The sequence below is a fragment of the Podarcis liolepis genome (genome assembly GCF_965112155.1).
Source record: "Podarcis liolepis genome assembly, chromosome: 11".
NCBI lineage: Eukaryota > Metazoa > Chordata > Lepidosauria > Squamata > Lacertidae > Podarcis > Podarcis liolepis.
The window spans coordinates 42,243,240-42,261,614 of record NC_139565.1 but is presented as its reverse complement, the minus strand read 5'-3'; the positions used below and the strand labels follow the sequence as shown (position 1 = coordinate 42,261,614).

Below are 18,375 nucleotides of genomic sequence, written 5' to 3'. Positions count from 1 at the left end.
CGCAAACATTAAAAAAAAAAGAAAAATCACTAAGAAGCCTGTCCCAATTGCATTAAAAAAAACCCTCCTCTGAATAGGAATCCCTGAAATCCCTCTGACCCCCCCCCCCCATCTCGGTGGGTGGCAAACTTGGGGCAGCCATTCTCATACCTGCTAACCATCCCACTTTGAGCAGGACATCCTGGATTGACAGAAGTTGCCCTGGCTTCTGATATCAATCTTGGATGTTCTGTTTCCTCCTTTGCTGCCTCTGCCATGGGGCCCCTTTCACCACGAGGCCTCCATTGAGGCCCACCATGGCCCTCCACAGCCACTGACGTATTCCAGGAAGCCGGGCTGCACTTCTGTGCATTTCCAGAAGCATAGCACCAGCTTCTAGAAGTACGTCAGTGGCCTTGGGAGGCCTTGTGGTGGAGGACCCCTCACTGCGGCAGCAGACGTCTCAGCCTTGTCAAGGCAGCAGTGGAAGTGGTGGAGGCCTAATGGTGGTGGAGGCCTTGCCAGGGCAGCAGAGGACCTGCCGCGTCAGTAGATGCCTCAATGCAGCTGTGGAGGAGAGAAGAGCTGGCGAAGGTAAACTGGCAGGTGGTGGCAGGGCAAGGAGGCCTGGGTGTTCGTGGAAGTGGTGGCATGTTCCGGATTTGGGATAGGAAAAGTTGGAAGGTATGCAATCTATGTCTCCCATTATTCTCATGGTGTCCTTGTAGACTATTTCCATCTTTACGGAACTGAGTTCTGATTAACACATTCTGTGTAGCATAACCAGGTAACAAGTGCAGGGTGATATGCTTGTTGTTCAGTTGTATGTTTGCATGGATGTATGGCTGAAGCCTACCTTCCACCCTCTCCCTTTTACAGTGGTCCTGCAAACCAACAGTGGAAAACCTGCCCTTCAGCTCTGACACACAGCCCTGCTATTAGGCGGAATGAGATGACAGCCTCAGGCAGCTGATTTGGAATGCCATGAAAGGTCCACAAACAGTTATTTGATTAATTGTTGTTGTATTTTCCTGCCGGAGAAGGCGAGAGGCTCTTACAAGATATTATACCTCAAGTGACAAAATTACTTGCTTGGCCCTAGGGTGCTATACACCTTGATTTTGGGGAGAGCAGGGCATGACCCATTTGCTGCTCCACCTCAGGTAGCAATATGTCTGTAGCCAGCCCTTTGTGCAGAGGTCCATCTCCATCATTCATTCACCTCAGGAGTACAATGTGTCTCTGTGTTCTGTTGAATTGTAGCCTCGAAGAGGTCTTTGCAATAAACAGACATTTAGGAGTCTCCCCACAGCAGCCCATCCATCACAGGCCTAATCTTCACAAGCAGCAGAATGGATGAGGTGGTAGAGTGGACTGCACTACATTAGTCTACAGGTAAGATAACCCCCCCTTTTTTGCATATTTATTCCCTTTAAAGAACTCACTAAAAGTAAAAACACCCCCAACAGATAAAGGTGGCTATGTACTTGCCGACTGAGATAATACCTTCCAACATGACACGGCCCAAATCCAGGAAGCGATATTCCAGGTCCACACTCCCGCATGAGTCATGTCACTCGCATGAGATCACCCCCCCCCCAAAAAAAATGCTTTCTGGGCACAGTGTCCAAAATAATGTGAGATTGTGGTGGCCATTTTGGCCACTGTCCACCTGCAAGAAAAAATGGGATGTCCCTTTTTTTCTTGGCAGTTCATGGGTATGTGATATTGGTATTGTTGTTTTTTTAAAAAAGAAACATTCACAAATATGAGCCAGAGCCTGTAATGTTCTCTGCCAAATGATGAGCAGGTCAGAGGATTTACCGTATTTTTTGCTCTATAAGACTCACTTTTTCCCTCCTAAAAAGTAAGGGGAAATGTGTGTGCGTCTTATGGAGCGAATGCAGGCTGCACAGCTATCCCAGAAGCCAAAACAGCAAGAGGGATTGCTGCTTCCACTGCACAGCGATCCCTCTTGCTGTTCTGGCTTCTGAAATTCAGAATATTTTTTTTCTTGTTTTCCTCCTCCAAAAACTAGGTGCGTCTTGTGGTCTGGTGCGTCTTATAGAGCGAAAAATACGGTGAATAAGAAATAGAGCTATATATACAACAGGTCTTCACTCTTTTAGTTGCTTTTTCACTCTGCTTCTAGCCTTGCCTTCTGCTTGGGCCTAACATCCCAAACAAGATATGCATGGTGACCTTAAAGGTATATTGACATTTATCCTTACAAGGTCTGCAGTCTGAAGTGAAAGATCCCATCATTTGCCACCTCAGAAGCACCTTATTGTGCTGCATGTGTAGACCAAGCCGCATTGCTAGGCATATTGGTTGTAATAAATGGTGAAGAAGAGGCAGATTCTTAGGCTGCTACATGGGACGAGGGGGAAGGAAGTGCTTCCTCTTTGCACTGCCTCTTCTCAAGCTTCACTTCACTCCACTCAAGATATGTGGCAACTCACATATCTCTCCCACAAGGTGAGATATGGGAGCTCGAGACAAAGGCTAAATTTCCATTTTGTCCCTTACACATAAGCATCAAAAACAGAAGAGAAGCAGCATATAGCTTACTTTCCCTGCCACATTGGAAGAACAGCACTTGAGCACTTTGCATATGCACTGCAAGAAGGTCGCAGAATCCGTCCCTGGCATCTCCAGCGAAAAACTCTAGATCATTTATGAACAAACCAAAAAGCCCAAAAGTGGGGGACTCTACTTTCTGAATCTCTCCATTGGGAAAATTGTTCATTCATTCATTCATTATTATTTTGTTGTTGTTGTTGTTGTTGTTGTTGTTGTTGTTGTTGTTGTTGTTGTTGTTGTTTCCTCTTGCCAAAGGCAACTCAAAGCAACATACTGAACAACAACAAAGCAAAAAGCCACATATTATAGACATATTAAAACAAAAACTCTTTGCTACCTGTTACAATGAATGACCATAGCCCCTATACCCCAATACAGAGGGGCAAATATGTCAACTTTGCTTTTTCATTTTTTACTATCTGAAATCCATTTCTCTACATTTCCATTTTTTTAAAAAAAATAAGCCTCCATAAAAGTTCATCCTCATTGTGCTATTTTTTAAATAGTATGTTAATTTTGCCTAACATACACATTTTTGCCAAGCAGTGCTCCCTAATACAAGACACTCGTGTAATTCTTTTATCCTAGTATATGCATAAAAATATCCTATTTTTATCCTGGTATATGCATTTTTGTACACATTTCTTGGTTGGAAAACTGCATTGCAAAATACAGGGATTTTTGCAAAGTTTGGGGAATTTGGGAATTTTCGAAGGATGGCTATGTTTCAGTTTGTATATTTCCACCAGAAAATATGATTTAGGTTTCTCCCCCAACCCAAGAAACCCACCCCCATCCTTCTGAGAGAAGGCAGGCAGGCTTACAGATCTGATCAGAAACAGGTCCTTTTTTTTAAGAGGCAAGAGGAAAGCAGTTACTAATTATGAATTTATTAGGATCAGACAAATTTTAGAAGCTGAAGGGTGTTCCACATAAGGCAGTTATACATCAGGGGAAACAAAACCCATTTTGGCTTCAGATTGTTGGATTCTGTCCCTTTAAAGTTATATCTCATGTTTTCCAGACTATTTTTGGCTCCTGTATTTCCCTCCGACACCAGCCTTGTCACGTACAGCGGCTGGTGTGTTGATAATATGCTGACTTCATCTCAACGGCTCAGGAGACTGATTTCACCCCCCCACCTCCTTTAGATGTGACCTTACCGAAAGATGAAGGACACGCTTAGCACAAACGGTACCTCAACATGTGTCAGAAATGTATATTGTGCACTCAACAGCCATTATATCTGGACGCTACCGAATGACATCTTAAGGATATATTGCTCTAATATAGTGGCTGGCATGTCATGTGAGTTACTCAAACAAATACCAAAGGCAGGCAGGTTACCAGCTGGACCATTTACACCATTTGCTGAAGCAACAAAATCCTGCTTGTAAGAAGAATTCCTTCAAGGTCTTTGTGTCACACTCTGACTAACACAGTGGATATAGATAAGGAACAAAGGCTTAGATCCTTAATCACCACAAGCAGAATTTCATGGAGAACCTGTGGTCTTCCGTGGAACCTTGTAGTCCAAGTTGTTGGACTACAAACTCCCATCATCTCCAACTGCATGCTGGCTGTAGTCAACAACATCTGGTAGGCTACAGGTTAGCCACCCATCCCTGGATTGTGGGATAATCCCACTGCTGAAAGGGTGCTCTAATTTTACCTCTCGAACCTGGAGCTCACCCTTAACATAACATCAAAGATATGCCATGCAGTAATAATAAGTGTGTTGGCAGCTGCATGATTAACATTTGGCAGGGATTGGAAAGCCCTAAGAAGCCCCTCAAAAAAAAAAAAAAAAAAAAAGAGGCTTTTGAAGCTATAGGATTTGGTACATCCTGTTAAGCTGACAGCCTACTTATAAATATCTTCTAAAAGCTCATTATGAAGAGAATTTGGAGCGCAGATTATGCAATACTTTCAGGGCGGAACAGTTGCTCAGTTTGGGTGAACCTGGTTTGAAAATAGAGCAATCCTAAAGCCAGCCAAAGGGGACACAAGTGTTGCTCCACTGGCAGAGAGGAAGATCTGCATTTATACAACTAGAGACCTCCAGGGTGGCCAAGGATCCCCAGAATCCACACCCCTCCTCATACTTCCAACAGCCCCCCCTCAAATAGGCCCTATATACCACCAGCTCTTGAGTTGGTGTAGGCAGATGCTTGCTTTGATCCGCCTGAGCTCTTCTGATGTTTTCGTTGGGTAATTAATAATAATAATAATACATTTTATTTATACCCAGCCCTCCCTGGCGGGAACTGGGCTCAGGGCAGCTAACATCATAAAACTAACACAGTATACAAAGACCATAAGAAACATAAAACAGGCAATCAATTAATTAAAATACATCTTAAAATTAGTTCAGAGCGAATTAAAATCTGGACAGATAGCAGTCCACAGGTAAAATTGAGAGTGGTTAATATTCTCTAGGGCCAACTGTTACCACAAGTCTTATAAAGGACCTGTGAGTGGGCTAGGAGGCCTCTTTAATGCTTGTTCTTATACAGAAAGAAAAGAATCAGACTGAACCCCGACCAAAGGCCAGACGGAACAGCTCTGTCTTGCAGGCCCTGTGGAAAGATGTCAAATCCCACAGGGCCCTGGTCTCTCGTGAGAGAGCGTTCTACCAGGCCAGGGCCACAGCCGAAAAGGCCCTGGCTCTGGTCAAGGCCAGTCTAATCTCCCTGGGGCCTGGGATCTTCAGGGTGTTATTATTTGCAGACCTTAAGGTCCTCCGTGGGGCATACTAGGAGAGGCCATAGGCTGTATAGGGCTTTAAAGGTTAAAACCAGCACCTTAAACCTGATCCTGTACTCCACCGGGAGCCAGTGCAGCTGATATAGCACCGGGTGAATGTGCTCCTGCAGCGAGGACCCCATGAGGAGTCTCGCCACGGCATTCTGCACCCTCTGGAGTTTCTGGGTCAGTTTCAAGGGCAGCCCTACGTAGAGTGAGTTACAATAATTAAGCCTGGCTTGCAAATTAGCCAAATATGTTACAGCAACCTTTCCCAAAATGGGAAATGTTTTGGGTGTTTTGGACTGCAACTCACACTGTTCCTATCCCAAACATCAGGAGAGCACCAGGTTGGGTAAGGCTGGGCTGTAGAAGAAGAATCTTCTGCAGCACTTGTCTGAAATTGCCCTAGCTAGTGTCATACCTGGCTCCTATTCTAGCTCTCACATGTGCATACATGCAAATCTGCCTGCACAATACCCTTTCTGAGCTAATCCAAAACAAACAAACAAAAAAGAATTATGTTAATTGAACTAACTCAAAGTAGCACAATGAGCCCTTCAAAACAAACCAGAAGAATGGAAAGGAGGAAATGACTTCAGTTGCAGATAGGCTCGGCCAGTAACATTATGCAATCTCTGCAAGGAAATATGTATTGTGCACCCGGTGTTGCCATTTCCAATGCAGGGATAATTCAAAGCAATCTTGATGCAGAATTGAGAGGGACTAAGAGGTACACTTAACTCCCATTTGACTCAATAGGGACTAACTGCCTAGTTTAGCATTGCTATAACTGTACTTACTCTTTTATGCTTCTGGTTTTATATTCTAATCCACTTGAAGCCTTCAGGGTATGGTGGAATAATAAGCAATTGAAGGTCACTTATTTCCTCGGACTGTGTGAGCCTGATGGTCTTACCTAGATTGCACTCAACAACTTTCACAACAACTTTCATTACATGAGAATTCAGAAGGAAAGTGCTACATTGTTAGAAAAGCATTGTTTAATGTTTGGATAAGATATAAAGATCTATTGGAAAATAAAACCCCTAGATGGGTATCACCAGTGGAGGCTAAAGCAGTGAAGAAACTCAATATGGAGGTCGGATGGCCGAAGTATTGGGAAATTTTGGAACAGGATGGAGATAAGTTCAAACTACAAAGTCATGAGAAATTGAAACATAAAGTACAAAATTGGTTTCAATATCGTCAAATAATGGAATTTTACAAACAGGACAGGAAAATTGGTTTCCAGGTGGAAAAATCAAAACTAGAAACCGAACTGTTAGAACCCAATACTAAGAATTTATCTAGAATGTATAACTTGTTGCTGAAATGGAGTACACAGGATGAAACAGTTAAATCGGTTATGATTAAGTGGGCACAGGATGTTGGACATAACATTATGTCAGCTGACTGGGAATGGTTATGGAACACCGGCATTAAATTTACGGCATGTAATGCCTTAAAGGAAAACATTATGAAAATGGTTTATAGGTGGTACATGACCCCAGTCAAGCTGGCAAAAATCTATCATTTGCCCGATAACAAATGTTGGAAGTGTAGAGAGACCGAAGGTACCTTCTATCACCTTTGGTGGACATGCCCGAAGATTAAGGCCTTCTGGGAAACGATCTATAACGAAATGAAAAAGGTACTTAAATGTACCTTTCCTAAAAAACCAGAGGCCTTCCTCTTGGGCATTGTCGGCCAACTGGTGACAAAGAAGGATAGAACTTTTTTCATGTACGCTACAACAGCAGCAAGAATACTCATCGCAAAGTATTGGAAGACACAAGATTTACCTACTCTGGAAGAATGGCAGATGAAAGTGATGGACTATATGACACTGGCCGAGATGACAGGCAGAATCCGTGACCAACGAAAAGAGACGGTGGAAGAAGAATGGAGAAAATTCAAAAGTTACCTTAAGGACTACTATAAACTTAATGAATGTTAAAATGTTGTGGTTTTTAGAAATAAAGGGGTACAGGGATTTAAGGTTAGAATATAAAGAGGACTAAGATGACAGAGGTTGGAAAATAACAATTGGGAGTTGCTACGAGATTATGGACATTGGGATGCAGAAAGGGGGGGTATGGGGAAGTCCAAGAAAAGAGGTTTATGAAAATACGTTTGAAACTATACGTGTATGTTTGTCTTTTTAAGTGTTTGTTTGTCTGTTAAAAAAACTTTATAAAACCAATAAAAATATTATAAAAAAAAAAACAGAAGGAAAGTGCTAATGTTCATATCCTGCTTGGTCTTGTTTCATTGTACAGTGGTACCCCGCAAGACGAACGCCTCGCGAGACGAAAAACTCGCAAAACAAAAGGTTTTTTCGTTTTCGAGTTGCCTCGCCAGACGAATTTCCCTATGGGCTTGCTTCGCAAAATGAAGCTTGCCCCGCAAGCTCCGGGGACAGCGGGTCTTCCCCGCTGACCCCGGACCTCTTTTGAAGCAAGGGGCGGTGGGGAGAAGCGATCTTCTCCCCGCAGCCCCAGGTCCGGGGACAGCGGGAAGCGCTTCCCGCTGCCCCCGGACCTCTTTTGAAGCAAGGGGCTGCGGGGAGATCGCTTCTCCCCGCCGCCCCTTGCTTCAAAAGAGGTCGGGGACAGTGGGAAGCGCAGCGCTTCTTCCCCACTGTCCCCGGACCTCTTTTGAAGCAAGGGGCGGCGGGGAGAAGCGATCTTCTCCCCGCAGCCCCAGGTCCGGGGACAGCGGGAAGCGCTTCCCGCTGTCCCCGGACCTCTTTTGAAGCAAGGGGCAGTGGGGAGAAGCGATCTCCCCGCAGCCCCTTGCTTCAAAAGAGGTCCGGGGGCAGCGGGGAAGAAGCGATCTTCTCCCCGCAGCCTCAGGTCTGGGGACAGCGGGAAGCGCTTCCCGCTGTCCCCGAACCTCTTTTGAAGCAAGGGGCTGCGGGGAGATCGCTTCTCCCCACCGCCCCTTGCTTCAAAAGAGGTCCGGGGACAGCGGGAAGCGCAGCGCTTCTTCCCCGCTGTCCCCGGACCTCTTTTGAAGCAAGGGGTGGCGGAGAGAAGCTATCTTCTCCCCGCAGCCCCTTGCTTCAAAAGAGGGGACAGAGCAGCGCTTCCCCTCTGTCCCCATTTTAAAAGCAGTCCGGGAGAGCAGGTAAGCGCTTCCCGCTATCGCGGACGGCTTTTGAAGGCAGGCGGGGGGGGGCAAAGACTTTCGTCCCCCGCCTGCCTTCAGAAGAGGTCCAGGACCTCTTCTGAAGGCGGGCGGGGGGCAAAAGTCTTTGTCGCCCCTGCCTGCCTTCCCAGGGGCTTTTACATCGCCCCGGACAGCGGAGAAGTCCTCCGCTGTCCCGGGCGATTTTAAAATGCCGCCCGCCAGCATTTTAAGATTGCCCTGGACAGCGGAGAAGTCCTCCGCTGTCCCAGGGTTTTTTAAAATGCTGGGGGTGGGAAGAAAAGCCCTTGTCCCCCCCCCAGCCTTCAGAAGAGGTCGGGGGACAGACTGTCCCCGGACCTGGTCTGAAGGCGGTTTCCATAGGAACGCATTAATTGATTTTCAATGCATTCCTATGGGAAACCGTGCATCGCAAGACGAAAAACTCGCAAGAAGAAAAAACTTGCGGAACGAATTAATTTCGTCTTGCGAGGCACCACTGTACTCCTGAATGAGACTAAGGCTGCTTACATGTCTTACATTTAAAACACACAGCCCAGCAAGAATCCTGGCAACTGTGGTTTGTTACAGGTACTGGAAATTGTAGCTCTGTGGGGGGTAAACTCCAGTTACCAGGTTCAGGGGAGGTGTTTTAAATGTATGGTGTGTATGTGGCCTAAGAGTATTTCAACACAGGAATGTGAGGATGAATTTGAGGTGCATAAAAACATTAAAGGTAAAGGTAAAGGGACCCCTGACCATCAGGTCCAGTAGTGGCCGACTCTGGGGTTGCGGTGCTCATCTCACTTTATTGGCCGAGGGAGCCGGCGTACAGCTTCCGGGTCATGTGGCCAGCATGACTAAGCTGCTTCTGGCGAACCAGAGCATCACATGGAAACGCCATTTACCTTCCCGCCGGAGCGGTACCTATTTATCTACTTGCACTTTGATGTGCTTTTGAACTGCCAGGTTGGCAGGAGCGGGGACCAAGCAACAGGAGCTCACCCCATCGTGGGGATTCGAACCGCCGACCTTCTGATCGGCAAGTCCTAGGCTCTGTGGTTTAACCCACAGTGCCACCCACGTCCCTTATAAAAACATTAAAACCAACAATAAAATATTAGTTAGATATATCTGAAGCAGGAAATGGGGAAGGAAGGCTCTTGGACCTTTGGACAGCATGGATGTCAGGGGTGTGCTAAAAGAAGGAAAGGAGATTGTGGAAAAGCAGAATTTATTCTTTGCAAAACCCTGTATCCAAACTAACTTTCTCAGGGAGTCTGAGGAACTGTGGCAAATAGTGGTGACAAGTGACAACATTCCAGCCCACATTGACAAATTAGAAATGAACAAATCACTGGGCCCATATTGGCAATTTGCACAACACTGGGCCTAATTGGTGTTCACCTGAGATACCTGAAAGTGCTCACATGTGAAGCTGCTGATCTTTTCAATACAATATTCAGTTTGTCTCTAAGTTAGAACCTGAAAGCTGCCATTACCACACACACACCCTTTTTAAAGGATCCTAGGAAAATTAATGTAATTACAGACATGCTAGCTTAACATCTCTTCCAAGAAAGCCCTAGGCTTTCAAAGAACAGTTATAATAGCTGTACATCTTAACCTATCAATACAATCAGGTGGCATTTAGTGCGAATGATCCCACAGCAAACATAAGGCTAATCAGAAAACTATTCAGCTTTGTATGTGAACCGTTTTGATGAAGATGTGTATTGTGTTAGGAACCTTAACACTGACATACCACAGGAATGCCACCATTTCATGCTATAAGCCCCCTGTTGTCACATATCTAAAAGTAGCATCTTTGAATCAAATGGGTCTACTCTGAAGTAAATCAGACCAAGATAATATCTACCTTTTTAAAACACTGGTTGAACTCTCAGTCATGAAAAGAGATGCATATTTAATTGTCCTCAAGCTTGTATTAGGAAGTGGCATGTGTACACAAAAGATTAATGGCTGTCATATGGAATTCCAGCAGTCACAAATGGGATCCTTGATCTCTCTCTCTCTCAGAGTTGGTTAAAAATGAGTGCCCAGTGAGCTGCATATAAACAGGCAACGCCAGAAGAGTAAATAAGTTGTGGTTTGATGGAATGTCATCATTCACCAGTGCTTGTTTCCTGCCAAAGTCCCATGCATTCACGGAAATGCTTTCTGTATAGGAAGAGCAACTCCAGCTATTCAAACATCAGTCCTCCCATGATCACCTTGACTCTCACTCGCTGGAGTCAAATGCAATTGGCAACTTAGAAAGTAAATATGGATGGGCTGATCCCACAGACTGAAATAGAAAAGCACGTGTGAAGTTCACGTGGAGGAACACTTAAGACCTGCAAAAACCCTCACAACATTCCTGTATAGCCTGCTCTGATCTCCCACTTACCTGTATGGCAGAAGTGGAGAATCCCAGATACTGAATGGGTGTGCTTTAATTGATTCCTAAAATTCATACCCAAATCAGAATCAATATTAGTAATAACAATTTATTAATATTCTCTATACAATTGCCTTAAGGGGATGCACAATAAGAAAAACAACAAAACCAGAAGATGCATTTAAAACAAAACTAAAGCCAGGCACTCAAGGCACAGACCCATTGGCCCAGCATTTATGGATCTTCAAACTGTTTCTGGAAAGTGCAAAAGGCAGGCAACTGTCATCTCTCAACAGAACAGAGGCTAAAAGCTTCTGAGATCTTTGGAACTTGCAGGAGAACTCTCCCACAGATCTCAGATATAAGGTGGTCTCTCTGGTAACCTGGTCCTGAGTTGTATACAACCTTCTATGACAACATCAACATCTTGAACTTGGCTTGGTAGCAGACTGGCAGGCAGTGCAGATCTCGCAAGCAGGGTGGTGTATATTGATGGTAGCTTGCTCACACAAGTAATCTACCCACTTCATTTTCCACCAGCTGCAGCTTCCAGACCAACTGCAAGTATGGCCCCACATGGAGTGCACAGCAGTAATCCAGCGGTGAGGTTATCAATGTAGTCAAGCTATCACAGTCCAAGAATAGCTGTAGCTGTCTTACCAGTTTAGGACTCACCCATTCTTTTGTGATTGTATTTTTAGTTGTTAAGTCTGTTCTAAATTGTATTTTACATTGTTGCAATCCACCCTGGGACCTTAGGCTTGCATCTTTAGCCTACCTACATATAAAAACATTATGCCAACCAAATCCAGATAAAACAGACACATTGGTGGCAGAATCTGCTTTCCTTGTCCCCGTGGCCCTGCGATGTCTCCCATGTGGCTTTATGTTATTTATACTCTTAATTAAATAAATTTCTCCAAGGAGGTTCTGATTATGGTGATAAAGCAATGGTTGTCTTGCATGAAATAAGCCCAGGGTGATTAATTGGGAGGGGGCAGTTCTCTGACTCATTGTACACATTGGTAGATTTGCTTTTAGCAAATAATTTGGTGGCAAACTTAACGAGGCTTTAAAAATATCAGCCTATACAAACTGATTATATCTGCACTTTAGCTTCCAGATCTGTCGTATCAGAGGTCTCCATTGAATAGGCTTGCTGCTTTCCTGAGTGTTGATGGTACAATTTTCCCCCACAGGAAGGGTAGTATAAAAGATAAAAGCTTTATCTCTTTAATTTTACACAAGTTCCATTAGAGTTGCTGTGATTGCTGGCAATGTGAACTGAGAGGTCAATACCACAGATAAATATAAGGTGGCCAGGGGAATATAAATACTGCTTCTTGCCTGAGGGTCAAATGCAGCAAAGCCATGAGCAAGAACCTTTGATGGGTTCAATCCCATTGGACATGGTGGGGCTTTCTTCCAAGTAAACATGCAGACGTTCATGAGATATATGTCCTTCAAACAAGGTGTCATAATTTATGATGTTGGGTTTTTTTGGCAGACACGAGCTATTTTCTGAACTCTTCCTAAACTCTTTAAGGTGAAAGGTAAGATGGAAGCAGACTATCTTCTAAATACATGTGGTTTTTCAGAGGCCAAAAGAGGAACAGAATATGCAGCACCGTAGTGTCAGAAAATAAAAGAAAGGGAGTTTGTGAAAATGCAAACAGCTGCAGCAGGAGTTCCTGCTCTTTGCAGAACCTTATGAAAAGAAGAGAACAAAGTTGGCAATAAAATATGTGCAGAGGGAAAATAGTCGAAGATACTGCAGTTACTGTTATTGCTGAAGCTGGAAAATGCGCTACGTCAGAAGGAGTTTGGGTATCAAATGGCAGGTCAGAATTCAAACAAAGATGTGCCCTTTCAAGCCCACATTCCCAGCATGTTCACACTCCTGTCTTAGTGATGTCTACGCTGGGTCATGTCCACAGAATGGAAGATGGCAGAATCCCCTAGGATGTGCTCTATGGGGAACTGGCTTCCAGAACGAGACCAACTCTGCATTACAAAGATGTCTGCAGCAAAACATGTCTCTCCTGCATCAGTCTCTACAGGCACAGCTGGTGCTGCAACCTTCCAACAGCTTGACCTCACGCCCAAAGGCGCGCTCCTCCATTGTTTCCTGAGACAGAAGGATGCCAGCATGGAACAAACATCACAAGTGACATAATCCGGATCGCCAGCTCCTAATCCTGGATACTTAAATAGCTCCATTATGTAGACATGGTTTCTCATCCTATAGCCGTGTAGCTGAAACAGAGTAATGGGAGATGCCATTCCTGCATAAATGGTCCCGTATCCCGGAAAAAGGCACAATCTCCATACTTACTTGCCTCCTCTAATTCCCAGAATTTCACAAATCATACTGGCGTACTGGTTGAGAAGAGCTGCTCTCAGACAATGTGAGAACCATATGATGTCAGAAGCAGTTTCAGATCAGTGTGCCAAGGCACTTTCTGTGCCTCAGCAGGTTCTAGGTAGCCAGGCACACCACAAAAATGCAGCTAATTAGTGGGCGCTGCCTGAAGTCTGGTCCTTGGAGATTATTCACCTGGCTGCCAAGTCAAGAAGGAATGCACGCCAATTATTTATATACTGAGTTACAAGTGGCAGTTATGAAGGACAATTTCACCAGGTAAGGAGTTACGAGAAATACAGTACATCTCTAACATTGCGAAAGAAATGCAAGCAACGACCGATTTCCAGGGAACAGTCATGCCCAAAATATTATATGCTGATGAGGTGGTTGGTCGCTTTGGTCCCTCTACATACATAATAGATAATATATATATATATATTCACTTGTTAAAACATTGTGTTTGGATCTGTCAATACAGCCAACCTGGCAAGGGTTGAATACTGAACCCAGCAATTTATAGCCATTTTGTTCCTTGTTTACTTACATATATTTCACCACATTGACCCTCAGAAACATTGTGTCAACATTGCTACTATTGTGGTATTATGCCAGCTGGCCTTTTTATTTATAACTCATAATTTCCAGGGTCTAATGCAAGGGTGGCTAAAGTTATTTTGGCCCAATAGCCACCTTCATCCCTTGGTCATCCATGCCAGCAGTGGGTATGGCTACCCCATACTCTCATGAACGCTCTCACATTCACACACACACACACACACACACACACACACACACCACCCAAGCAGATCAGCTGAGAAGGGGAGTTTATTATTCCCTCTCCGCTTGTCAAATGATTAATCAGATGACCAGAGAGGGCATCCTAGTAAGGGCACAATATTTACGTTTTCTTCTCTCTTTTGCCATCACCACCAAAATGAGTGAAGTCTTGGGTAAGGAGAAATATTTGCTGGGAGGGAGGCAGATCACCCCCCCAAACTGGCCCCCACAATCTACTATGAATAATAACCTGTCCTGATCTTGATAAGAGATATGTCATAAGGTGACACCATGGAAAGTTCCCAGTGAGCAGCCTCTTCCAACAATGCCTAGACTTGACTGAAACCTTTGACACATCCAGGGCCAGACTGTCCCTCCCATGCCCTGCCTCTTCCTTGATGAGAGGGAAACCTTAAAGGGACAGCCCTCTAGCTTGGAGTCCAGCGTACTTACTCTCCTCTGATTATTCCCTCCAGGTTTGTTACCTGTGTTGATAGGCCATCATGGGGATGGGGTTCCCTGGCATGGAGCCACGTGGTTCCACAGGGGTTGCAGGCTCTGGAAGTACAGTCACTGAAGGTTTAGATTCAGGGGTCCCAGAATAATGCCCCCCCCAATCTGATGGACTTGGACCTGGTCATGATGCTGGGGTGGTTTGGTTTCCAGGACCTGTCTCTCTGTGGTGCTAGATCAGCCAGTATGGCCAGCCCTTCCTCATTCGAGACAGAGGTAGAATCTAGACACATATAAAAAAATGTTGTGAAAATGCTTTGTAAAAATGTATTGAATTTTCCACAGCTCACTAGTGAGTGATATTCATTTTTATGGGTAGCCATCACCACCCAGCTTAGCTTCTAGCGTTGTCCTTATATGATTAAAAAGTAATGATCCATTATCACTGATCACATGGAATCTTAGGACAGACATTTAACTCTGGTGGTACCTGCAGTACCCTGTGGCATGCCGTAGTTCCCTGTGAGTGAATAGCTTGCTGTTTCTCCCAAACATGGCTGACATCTACCTAGTGGACAAGCAAATGTCAAACTGAGAATCAGCTAACTTGGCCAGTAACCACTCAGAGAGTTATCTTTTGGAGCCTCGTTTATTTTTATTACTCAGCATGCAATTAAATATTGTTGGAATTGAAACAAATTCACTGTCCTCAGTTTTCTTGGTTATGTCCTGGATATTCTCAGAAAGCATTTGCAGACAGGTTTGGCCCCAGGCTTCTATTAAATACTGCATCATTAAAGAGCATGTATAATGGAGAATCAGGAAATTGCAGAAGAGGGAATGATGTAGGGTGTTCTGGCTGAGGATCTAATGTAAGAAAACATTAATGCCTTTGAAAAGAATAGCCACTTTAGGGCATCTTATGAAAGGTCAGATGATATAAAGGGAATTCTAATTTTTGAAAGGCTCATCAAGATTTTAAACATTTTGCAAAGCATCAAAAGCCATAACAATCAATTACTTCAAGGGACAAACTCTTCAGTTCAAGGGTGGCCAATAGGGCACCCTACAGGTTTTATGGGCTACAACTCCCATCTGCCCCAGCCAACATAGCCAAAGGTCAGGAATGACTGGACAGGCTATTCCTGCATTAGTTAATATTTGTGAATTTATGAAGATTGTCCTTGGAGGAAGCTTTGTACTCAAGATTTAGGAGCTTCTTTTCTACATAATGTGTGAACTTCTGAGAACAGTTCCTTTGTGCCAGCACTAGAAAGTTGCAGGATTTTTTTAATTGTACCTGTTCAAACATATATCTGCCTATGAGCTTCTAAATGAATTGCTAAGATTTTGCATAGAATTCCGCTCTTGGTGAAGACTTCTTGTCTAACTTCCCTTTTCTCGGTTATAGGATGTTCTTCAGTGCATTTAAAATTAATCCATTTTATTGCACACTCTATTCAATTTTGTACACATGACTTGGCTGGAGCACTGCATTCAAAATCTGGAGAAGAGTGGATTTCAGAGGATGGCTGGGTTTGGTCCTAAGACAGCTTGCAAACAGTTCTAAAATTGTTTATCTTTCTTAGCATGTGGAACTAAAGCAATTAACACAATTATTAAAATGCAGGCTGCAAAATAGCAGCATCCAAAAAGAAAGAAACCACTGAAAGAAAGATGAACATCATATTTTAAAAAATCTAGCAGCAGCATAATATTGGTCTGAACTTGTCCCAGAAGTCCTTATGCACAGTCATGTTTCCATAAAGGCAAAAGTAGTGATTCAACCAGTCCAATGATTCACCAAGGCCAACCTTCCCTCGAAAGGTATTGCAATGTCATGGCGCCATGACCGAAAGAACACATCTAAGAAGCAGTGTGCATCACCTCAAGTAGTTCAAATGCAGACATAGGACAAGTTCCAGGTATCAACTTAAGATTTATTAGGAAATCGGAGCAAAGTGTAATACTTGGCTCCAGGGAGTAAAAGTGGGGAAAACATTTCTAGATCAAACTGGTACAGTGGTACCTCTGGTTAAGTACTTAATTCATTCCGGAGGTCCGTTCTTAACCTGAAACTGTTCTTAACCTGAAGCACCACTTTAGCTAACGGGGCCTCCTGCTGCCACCGCGCCACCGGAGCACGATTTCTGTTCTCATCCTGAAGCAAAGTTCTTAACCTGAAGCACTATTTCTGGGTTACCGGAGTCTGTAACCTGAAGCGTATGTAACCTGAAGTGTATGTAACCTGAGGTACCACTGTACTTTCCTCCTGAGATCCAGCGCCGAGGGCCTTCTGGCGGTTCCCTCATTGCGAGAAGTGAGGCTACAGGGAACCAGACAGAGGGCCTTCTCAGTAGTGGCGCCCGCCCTGTGGAACGTCCTCCCATCAGATGTCAAAGAGATAAATAATTACCTGACATTCAGAAGACATCTTAAGGCAGCCCTGTTCAGGGAAGTTTTTAATATGTAACGCTGTACTGTTTTTAACACTGATTGGGAGCCGCCCAGAGTGACTGGCGAAACTCAGCCAGATGGGTGGGGTATAAATAATAAATTATTATTATTATTACTATCTTACTAGGGAAAACTTTCTTATTTCCAATTGTCTATTACCAATTCAAGACAGTCAAACCAGGGGGTACAAGTCTCTCCCCCCTTCTATTTAAACTAAATTTCCCAAGCAAGTGTGTTCAGTGTCTATGTCAGCATTGTTCCCATGTGGCATTCTGTCCCAGGATTTTAGATAAAAAAGGGGAGAAAGGGAGAGAACCCTTGATCACCTGCTCTTTAATGGTAAAACTTCTCTTTTTCCTGCTTGGTAACAAACAATTGCAACCATGACAATTAGTGCTATGGAGCACCAACTATGTGGAAGTAATTATGTTTATTGTGTAATGAGGGTATGTGGGTTTTGGGTGGGGGGGCAGGAATTCAAATGCCACTAGGGCTGAAAATATAATATATAATGGGCCACATCATTTGATAGTTTTTCCTGACAGTTATTCTGCCAAGACCATTTTGTCTTAACATGAAACCTCAGGCATGTCTTTGGTAAACTGTCCCAGGTGATAACTGCAACCAAGTTTAAACAGACAACCACAAAAATTGTTCAGGACAAAATCCCATCCTTGTTAGAAAGAAAAAAAAGATACTCTCTGTGGATAACATTCTTGAGCTGCCCAGACAAAATCCGCATTGCTGAGGGCTCAGCTGTGGTCTTCCTGTTCTATTGTGGCCACATAAAGGTGTACCTGGCTTCTTTAAGTCAACAAGCTCTTCTCATGTATCCAAGCCACAAATATTTCCGATATAATTCTGCTAAACACGTTGCGTAGGGTGTGGCGAGTTACAGAGGAGGAGTACAAAAGAAAACATTTGTCAAGGAAGAACTCAAGGTATGCTTCTAGTTAAAAATAAACAGAGAGCGAGATTAAAACATGAGGAGTATTGATGCCAAGTGATATGCTGGGATGCCTCTTAGTTTCAACCCAGACACCTCTTACTTCTGCAGTCCTTTTGATGTCATTTGGGTGATTTTGAAGATGGAGGGGGGGCTGCTGTTGTTTTGCTTTTTGACACTATTTTTACCAGCAGCCTTGCTGGAAGTTTTCGTTCATTCAATATATTTATTTAAATCCTGTTTCTCTTTTCCAGACGACACAGAGGATCATTCGGCTACACTTCTACTACATCATTCATGCCACAAGAAAATCTGATGCTGGCAGCCAGGTTTGTTAAGAGCAAAAACTAAATGTAAAAAAAAAAGGGGGGGGAGTTAAAAGACCCATGAGTGACAGTTTATGCTTTGCTCACAAAAGCATGGTAATGAACTATAATCTTTGAAATTACTTCTGGAGGAAATATTCCAGAGACGTCTTTGTTTGAAACTAAATATACTGCAATGTCAGATACAATAACTGGAAAGTGAAATCTGATG

The 18,375-nt window shown here is 43.9% G+C and overlaps 1 long non-coding RNA gene across 1 annotated transcript; it reads left to right on the top strand.

Annotated features, from left to right (window-relative positions):
* Positions 1–1,284: 1,284 nt before the first annotated feature.
* On the top strand, positions 1,285–18,167 carry LOC310688798. Its single transcript, XR_014517193.1, has 3 exons — positions 1,285–1,374; positions 3,587–3,756; positions 18,093–18,167. It is a non-coding gene; the product is annotated as an uncharacterized lncRNA (long non-coding RNA).
* Positions 18,168–18,375: the final 208 nt, after the last annotated feature.